The sequence below is a fragment of the Octopus bimaculoides genome, chromosome 25 (assembly GCF_046866305.1).
Source record: "Octopus bimaculoides isolate indiv1 chromosome 25, ASM4686630v1, whole genome shotgun sequence".
Taxonomy (NCBI): Eukaryota; Metazoa; Mollusca; class Cephalopoda; order Octopoda; family Octopodidae; genus Octopus; species Octopus bimaculoides.
Genome location: NC_142952.1, coordinates 30981040 through 30991039, shown reverse-complemented (window position 1 = coordinate 30991039; position 10000 = coordinate 30981040). Strand labels below are relative to the sequence as shown.

At 37.6% G+C, this 10000-nt stretch overlaps 1 long non-coding RNA gene across 1 annotated transcript in view; it reads left to right on the top strand.

Annotated features, from left to right (window-relative positions):
• Positions 1 to 10000, top strand: part of LOC149131150 (uncharacterized) — a 559538-nt gene that overhangs the window by 322182 nt on the left and 227356 nt on the right. Inside the window, exon 6 of the long non-coding RNA XR_016238315.1 lies at positions 343 to 435. This is a non-coding gene — a long non-coding RNA (uncharacterized LOC149131150). The remainder of the gene's footprint in view (positions 1 to 342; positions 436 to 10000) is intronic.

The following is a 10000-nucleotide window of genomic DNA, read 5'->3' as shown; positions in this document are numbered from 1 at the left end:
TCATCGGAAAATTACATAAAATAGTTACTTTTGTTTCAAAGAAAATCTGTCCAGGTATTTTCGAAATATTCTGTTTCACCTTCCCCTCTCTCAGTGACTCGTACTTCTGCGACACTCCCTCTCTCTCTTTCTCTTTCTCTCTCTCTCTCTCTCTCTCTCTCTCTCTCTCTCTCTCTCTCTCTCTCTCTCTCTCTCTCTCTCTCTCTTAGTGACTTGTTTAAAAGATATGCTAAGAGTATAGAGAGTAGTAAAAATATTTTGTACCCCCTTCTTCTCTCCCTCTTAATGACTCGACAAATTCATTGTGGCATATTATGACAACCCCTCTCTGTCTCTTTGTAGAATTGTTGCTAACCTCGTTCCACTTTCTGACCAGAACCAGAGCAATCCCATAATTCTTGAGTTAACCAGCTGAAATGTCGCAATAGCCTGGCGGTAAGTTTGAATTTTTTTATTTATCCAAAACGTCTGTTTGCACTATTATATTTGGAGTGTTCTGAAAATAAAAATATTATCTATATTATGTTTCTTATTTCAGAAGTAGCTAATTAATCTTAAATTAATTTAACTAAGGTAATTTTTTCTGTTTTGTTGAAATTGACTTACAATTTACGCTGACGCTTACACGTGTGTTCTTATATAAAAATAACCTTTTTCGAAATGTGTGTCATAAACGATATTTTGAGAAATAGTTCTTCGGAAAGAGACTTCGATGGAAAACAATTAATTATAAATGGTGGGAGACCAATACCGAATTTACCTAATTTGCGAAGCTACAACAAGAAATTCATGAGACGATTTCAGGTTAATTTGTATGAAAAGAAAAAATGGTTAACTGGAAGTGGTACACTTAATAAATTATTCTGTTGGCCTTGTTTACTTTTTTTGCTTAGAAAAGAATGTTTGGAATGATAAAGGCTATGAGGATATAAATAATTTACATATGGCTATGCTAAAGCACGAACGTTCTCAAAGGCATATAAAATATTTGATAGATCTTAAAATATTCGGGAATGTTCGAATAGACTTACAATTAGATGCATGTAGAAATCACCGCCGGAAATTGTTGCTGACAAACACAGCAGTAATTGTCTTCACCTCAATAGACGTCATTGATTGGTTGAAATTACCGAAATACGACAACTTTAACACGAAATAACTTCGAAAATACACAATTTTCTCAAAAATGCCAAGAGTAAATGATGTTTTATGTGACACATTCTACCAGTATACGAATTTTGAAAGTGTTTAGTTACAAAAAATTATTTTTTAAATGTGCCGGCCAAAGGGTAAAGATCCCAGAATTCAAAATGCAATTCATAAAGTTATGTTGAATGAGATGCAAAAGGAAATTGAGCAAGCTAAGTTTGGGTACTATTCAAGAAGAGTGGTCCCTGTTGTATTTGCGCTTGCACATCACAGATTCATCTATTTCTACGATGTGCCCAAGTCCACCAATTTGGTAGGGGTAACGCAAAAGATAATTACTTATAATGTCCCTCATGTACTGATACCATTGAACAACAGTAGATTTTGAAAGACCGGTCATCTCAGACTATATATGTCCGGTAGTATTATGGGGCCATAAATACGCGAGAAGAATGAAGTCCTTTAGTCGTAATTTGGAATTTTCCAAAAACGAAGACTTTTTAATGGACTCTTTACCAAAAACAGGTAAGTGTATAATTTATTTACTTTGTTTAAAAAAAAATATTTACTTTGTGTAAAGAAATTATTCACTTTGTTTAGAAAAAACCCTCATACATGTTTTGCGCATGCGCACGTGATTTTTATGCGCGCATCTATTAATTTGCATACGCGCACTCGTGCTAGGTAGTGGTAGGATCGACTAGTCACGACTAGCTTTCTGAATAGTACCCTAAGTTTGTTTTTATTCTTGTTGATGAGACATCTGATGTCTCAGCATATTCACAACTGTCAACAGTTTTACGTTATGTTACAGAAGACTGTGTGACGAAAGAACGATCTATCGGTTTTAGTGATGTTAGTGCAGATCGATCTGCAAATGCTTTATCTGAACATGTTTTTAAATGCATTGAGACGTGGGAATGTGGAAACAAATTGATTGCACAGACATATGATGGTGCCGCTTCAATGGCAGGACAATTAAATGGGTAAGAAGGAAATATGAATGTGTGATCTTTATTTATTGTTGTGCCCATATCCTAACAGAGCCATTTTTTTATTCCCTGCTTATTCTAGGTTATACGGGGGGGGGGATTGCATATTCAGAATCTCCCATATGTAAATCATAGGAATACGAAAAAATTTTTACTGAAAAATTGCCGGGGGGGGGGGGGGGGATTATTATTATTATTGAGTGAGAGAGCAGCGCATGCCATCAAAAGACGCTGAGGTAAAATATACGAAGTCGTCTGATAAGGGTTCACCAGGCACATGCATGACAACCATGTATAAAGGACATGGTGATCTCATATCATGGTAAACAGCGCATGACCTTACGGGTGGGGCCCAGCTAGAAATTTTTTCAGGTCGAGTAGCCCATCCCACTCAAAAGGCCCCTGAACAAGGTTTGTTTAAGGATGATGAATGAAACACCCATGTTTCCAGACGTGAATGATTCAAACTTCCAACGAATCCCTCTCAGTACAGGGCTATGATGCTCTCCCACTACTTCTGCTCGTGACCAGAGATGCTCATATCGTCAGCCACCAAGTTATGATCAACTGGTTAAGGTCAAACAATTGACAAGCAAATCTGTGGTTTTGAGCAGAATATTTGCTGTAGCCATCTTTTATACCAAGACAAAACAATGTACATGATAACACTTCCTATCAGTTAAGATGAGCCATTATTATTATTATTATTATTATTATTATTATTATTATTATTATTATTATTATTATTATCATTATTATTATTATTATTTTATGTTTGACTTTTGTTTTGCATTTGTACAAGTTGGATCCAAGTCTCACCCAGAGACCTCAAGAGACAACAAGTTAGATGTTCATGTAGGTGTTATGCCTAGGGTACCATATATTTGGATTTGTACAGTTTTGTTCAAGTGAATGTTTAAGAAACCATAAGAAAATTATGTGTTTGCTTTAAAATTTGAGATCACATAGACAGTATTTTACGTAGGATATGGACAGTGCCCATGAGCACTATCTTTTGAACTTCAGCCATTTTGGGGTTTCCTGGTATCTGAGCTAGGTAGTAATCAGCCCGTTTCGCTGTCATTCCCAGGGCACCTATGACAATAGGTATTGTTTTCGTCTTCAGATTCCACATTTTGCTAATTTCTATTTCAAGATTTTTATATTTGCTCAGTTTTTGGTAGGTCTTGACAGATACGTTTATATCGATTGGGACAGTCATATCAATGAGGAGGCATGATTTTTGTCTGAAGTCTTTCTGTATGATGTCTGGCCTATTTGCGTCTATCTTTCTGTCAGTTTGACTGGTGAAGTTCCAGAGGAGTGCAATGTGATCATTTTCAAGTACTGGGGGTGGTTTGTGTTCCCACCAGTTTTTATCATGGGGCAAGTCCAGGTTTTTGCATATTACCCAGTGAATATATTGTGCAGCTCTATCATGCCTGTTGAGATACTTTATTATTATTATTATTATTATTATTATTATTATTATGCTGAACGAGCGTGTGCAGGATGACGAAACTGTTCTGCGCACACTCGTTCTGTGTCCGCGTATAATGTATAGTATACACACACACAAACACACACACTTCTAGAGTCCCAATGAAATCTATTCTTGTAGAAGAATAACCTGAACTCTAAACAGTTTTGAGTCGTCTTTAAGTTTAATTTTAAATTGTTTCTATTATAACTCAGTATAAACACAAACTCTAATACACACACACAGCCACACACACGCACACACACACACACACAAATATATATATATATATATATATATATATATATATATATATATATATATATATATATATATATATGTGTGTGTGTGTGTGTGTGTCTCTTAAAAGATAGAGCTCAAAATCAATGCATTGAAGATACTTTATTGCAGCAACAATTATAATAGCAGAAACAACCACAATAAGCCAAACCTATGCACATTGAGCTCTATCTTTTAAGAGACATATATATATATATATATATATATATATATATATATATATATATATATATATATATATATATATATATATATATATACAAAAACTCACCTGTGAGCTTTTTGCTAAGACTGTTAACAGATACTATATATTTTGTAAAATTTTGTTTTATAAAAGTATATATTTAATATATATATATATATATATATATATATATATATATATATATACATATATATATTTGAATGTATGTATGTATATAGTTTACCTCTATTTTCTTATCCCATGATACTGTTGCCATAAAAGTATCCGCCATTTTGTTCTACCTCTCCTTTTTCTCATTTCTTATAATTTTCTGTCTTCTTGTTTCGTTACTACACCTCATTCTATATACAAATTCTTCTCCTCCTCGTCCTCATTAAGCTCATCTTCTTCATCTTCATCGTAATCATCATCATCATCATCATCAACAACAACAACATGCCCTCCTTCCGTTCATCTACCCACTTCCACTGCAGCTTTTACGGCAGCATTCTCAGCCTCTCACCCCGACCACCACCACCACCACCCACCCACCCACCCTGCTTTAATTCTCTCCTCCCCATCCTCCAACCAGCCTTCCCCCCTCCCTCAACCTCACATAAACCACATCAGAATCGTCCTGTTCCATTTTGTAACGAATTTCAAAAATCAATTTCAGAAGAAGGGAAATTATGGAACTGGAGCAAATACGAGGAGACAGACAGACAGACTGACAGGCAGAAGATGCTGAATAGCGATGGAGGGAAAGTAAGAGAGAGAGAAGGAAATAGCAATGAGAGAATTGAAATGAGAAAGAGATGAGGAACATTGTGAAAGTTGGAGGAAGTAGGAAAGTTAGAGTATAAGATAGAGAGAGAGAGAAAGACAAAGAGACAGGGAGGCAGGGAAAGAGATAGATAGATAGATAGATAGATAGATAGATAGGTAGATAGATAGAAAGAAATAGATTGATAGATAGATAGAGCATGAGATAGAGAGAGAGAAAGACAGAGAGGGAGGGAAAGAGAGAGAAAGATAAATAGATAGAAAGAAATAGATAGATAGATAGAGAGAGAGAGAGAGAGAAAGATAGATAAATAAAGAGAGAGACATAGATAGATAGACAGAGAGAGAGAGAGATAAAGATAGATAGATAGATAGATAGATAAAGATACAGGAAGAGAGAGAGGGGGTCAGAAAGAGAGTGGCGGTGAGAGAATAATATCACCCCCACCCTCCCCAATTTTCTTTTATCAGCAGGAAATATTTCTACATACATCAGCATATCATTCTTGTTAAACTACTTTGTTACCTCTAGCCTGTGTCATATACGTACATACTTCTCTGTGTGTGTAATACTCTCTCTCTCTCTCTCACACACACACACACACACACATATATATATATATATATATATATATATATATATATATATATATATATATATATATATATATATATATAGGGGATGGTATCAAAAGTTTCTCGGGCTAGTTATGTTTAATAAGAAAAAAAAAAAACTTATTTACCTAAGTTTTAACATCGTCTCCTTCGAAATAGTCACCTTACACAGCAATACACCGGTCCCAGAGTTCCTGCCACTATCGGAATCCAGCATGAAAGTCGTTTTCCGTAAGCGAGTCGAGGACCTTCTGCGATTCGCTCCAGATCTCGACAACAGCGTTAAAACGACGACCTTTGAGCTGCATTTTTCATCTTGGAGAAGAGATGGAAGTCTGCAGGTGCGAATAGGGTGGATGCAGAAGCGATGCCATGTTGTTTTAGGGGAGAAACTCAAGAGTGAGGCGAGCTGGGTGACAGGGGGCGTTGTCATCGTGAAGAACCTAATTCTTTACTCTCCCCAGATCCGGTCGCTTTTGCTGAATGTCCGCCCTCAAACCCTTCAAAATGTCGCCCTAGAATTCTCGATTGCCGGTCTGGCCCTGCGGTTCACTTTTAAGATCTACAGCTAAACACTGAGTGTCTAGCTCTGTCAGCACGGTTTGTACTTTCAGCGATGAGTACAATGTCATCTGCAAATCGGAAGTGTGTTAGTGGCTCGCCATTGATGCCCACGCCACCTGTCCAGACGTGTGGTAAAGAGCTTTGGAGAGACGGTGTCTCCTTTCTCAATTGAGACCCTCGTTGGTGGTGATAGCAGAGATATATCTTTTGTGCATCCAAATTTCGCAAAACCAAACAGTTTGACACCTTGCATATCCAGAGATTTCAACATTGCGTTAATTTCGACGCCCTTGAAGGCCTTATCGTAATCAATAAAAGCGATACACGGAAGAAGCGTGTATTCATTCGCTCGTTCTATGAGCTGTGTTAGAACGAATACTTGATCTATAGTTCTTTTAGTTCTTATAGAAACTTGTTTCCTCCCACGGCTGTTGGTCGTCGTGGTGTATTGATAATCTGGTGAATGTGACCTTTGTGACCAACTTACAGAGGTGAAACTAGAGGCGTATGGGGTAATGGTTTTTTTTTTTTTAAATCTTCTTTATCACTCTTCTTATGAAGCCGAATGGTAGTTGACTCTTTTCACATGTCGCGATTGAAGCGTAGAACGAGGATTTTTCACAACTTTCCACTTCCGCATCTTCACATCTGTGTTCTGAGGCCATCTTTCCCAGGAGCTTTGTCTGTTTGCACCAGTTTGTGGGCATTTTCAATTTCGCCTTCAGTCGAAATAAATCGACAACCCCAGGACTTATCTTTCTCGACCTAGTACTTAATCTATCGGTCTCTTTTGCCGAATCGCTAAGTTATGGGGACATAAACACACCAGCATCGGTTGTCAAGCGATGTTGGGGAACAAACACACACACACACACACACACACACACACATATATATATATATATAGACACTCACATGTATACGAGTGTATGTGTATATCTCCTTCCTTTCCCGAGCGTCCAATAACACTATCCGTATCACGTCCTCACTTTGTTGTTTTTTTTGTTATTGTTTTTTGTGTTTTTTTTAACCTATATATATATATATATATATATATATATATATATATATATATATATATATATACGCACTCGCATAGATATACGTGCCAGTTTGGTAAGAAGTTTCCTTCGCCACATCATGTTTCCGGGTTCAGTCCCACTACGTGGCACCGTGGGCAGCTGTCTTCTACTGCAGCCTTAGACGGCAAATGTGACCGGTAGAATAAGTATCAGGTTTAAAAGAAATAAGTGCTCTGGCCGGTTCGTTCAAGTCGGTGCTCCAGCATGGCCACAGTGTAGTGGCAGAGACAGGTAAAAACGGAAAATGTACATGTAGCTAGATAGATAGATAAATAGAGAGAGAGAGAGAGAGAGAGACAGACAGACAAAAAACAGACAGACAGGTAGCGAGATAGATAGATAGATAGATAGATAGATAGATAGACAGACAGACAGACAGATTGATAGATAGACGGACGGAAGACAGACAGAAAAACAGATAGATAGATAGATAGATAGATAGTGAGAAAGTAGGACGGAGGTAGAAATAGTGAGATAGAGAAAGAGAATGAGAGAAATAGAAAGAGTGAGAAATGGAGACAGAGAGAGGCATAGGGAGACATAGAGAGAGAGAGGGAGACACAGAGACAAAGAGAGGGTAAGAAAGAGACTCAAGAAACGGAGGGGACAGAGAGAGAGAGAGAGAAGCTGAGCGAAATATCAAGAAAGAAAGAAGGAAGGAGAGAGAATGAGCTCACAGCTCACTGCCTCCTTCCCACAATTTGACAGACAGCCAAAAAGCACTTTGAGTATATTTCAATCCCTGTCTCGTCTTCGTCCTATTTTACACACACATTCATATATACACACATATATATACATAAAAATACACACATATATATACACAGATATATACATTTGTATGCGTATGTATGAGTGTGTGTATGTATGTACATGAACATGTATGTATATACGTACATATATGTGTATGTGTATATATATATATCTTGAGAAGAAGCACCATCATTATCCGCAACTGTTCACTTAAAACAGATCGCTTGCAATCTTCCATTTTTTTCTGCCTGCCTGAGTTCGACGTCAATTTCAGCAAGAATTAACTTGCAACACACGAAACATTGGAATATATTCACCATTATTCCTCACCACTCCACCCGTCCGCCCGTCCACCCTCCAAAACCGAACCCCATCACCAATCTCTTCATAAGTGCGCACGCACTCTCTCTCTCTCTCTCTCTCTCTCTCTCTCTCTCTCTCTCTCTCTCTCTCACACACACACACACAAGTTCATGCTCACACAGACATACACACATACATTGCTCAGCTTACTTTATTACCAACGGATTGGCAGAATCGTTAGTGTATCGGAAAAAAAGCAGAAATTGCTTCGTTGTATTTGTTCTGGATGCTTACATTCTGAGATCAAATCCCTTCAAAGTCAGGTTGATAACAAAGTAATATTCAAGTATGATCCAAGTACGAGGTACATAACGTAATTTTCAAGTATGATTCAAGTACGAGGTACATAAAGTAATATTCAAGTATGATTCAAGTACGAGGTACATTAAGTAATATTCAAGTATGATTCAAGTACGAGGTACATAAAGTAATATTCAAGTATGATTCAAGTACGAGGTACATTAAGTAATATTCAAGTATGATTCAAGTACGAGGTACATTAAGTAATATTCAAGTATGATTCAAGTACGAGGTACATAACGTAATATTCAAGTACGAAGTACATAAAGTAATTTTCAAGTACGAAGTACATAAAGTAATTTTCAAGTATGATTCAAGTACGAGGTACATAAAGTAATATTCAAGTATGATTCAAGTACGACGTACATAAAGTAATTTTCAAGTACGAGTTACATAACGTAATATTCAAGTATGATTCAAGTACGAGGTACATAAAGTAATATTCAAGTATGATTCAAGTACGAAGTACATTTAAGTAATTTTCAAGTACGAGGTACATAAAGTAATATTCAAGTACAAGTAATATTGAAGCACGAAGGGCGGTGAGCTGGTAGAATCGTTAGCACGGCGGGCGAAATGCTTTGCGGTGTTTCGTCTATCTTTATGTTCTGAGTTCAAATTCCGCCGAAGTCGGTTAAATAAGTATTTCTTTTTTTTTTCTTTTTACCTACTTTTACAGAGCGGTCGGGTTCATTTTTAGTATTCTCATTTGTGAGAGGAGTCGAGTTTATTTCAGATATTCTCATTTTAAAAATCATCTCCGGTTAATCATTGAGTGGACATTGGTGCCGCCTTGGCGGAGGTTTGCGCTCTCTGAGTCCTCATGTTATTATAGCTGCGAGGTTGGCGAACTAGCAGAATCGTTAGCATGCTGGACGAAATGCTTAGCGATATTTCGGCCGTTGCTACGTTCTGAGTTCAAATTCCGCCGAGGTCAGCTTTGCCTTTCATCATTTCGGGGTTGATAAAATAAGTACCGGTTGAACACTGGGGTCGATGTAATCGACTAGCCTCTTCCCCCAAAATTTCAGGCCTTGTGCATACAGCACAAAGGATTGCTATTAAGACAGCGAGCTGACAGAATCTTTAGCACGCCGAGCAAAATGCTTAGCGGCATTTTATCCGCCCTTACGTTTTGAGTTCATCCTTTCGGGGTCGATCTATGTATCTGTCTATCTATCTATCTATCTATCTATCTATCTGCCTCTATCTATCTATCTATCTATCTACCCACTGATCTATCCGTCAATCACCTAACCCCTACCGACCTCTCTGTATCTACTCTTGCACAAATTCAGGCCCCCGCCTCCACACACACACACACACACTCATTCTCAACTGCCTTTCTCTCATCCACCTCTTCACCCCCAATTCGTTGTACAGATGGAATAGTGTGGTGCTGCATTGCTGGTGGGGCGGGGGATGGGTGTAGAGT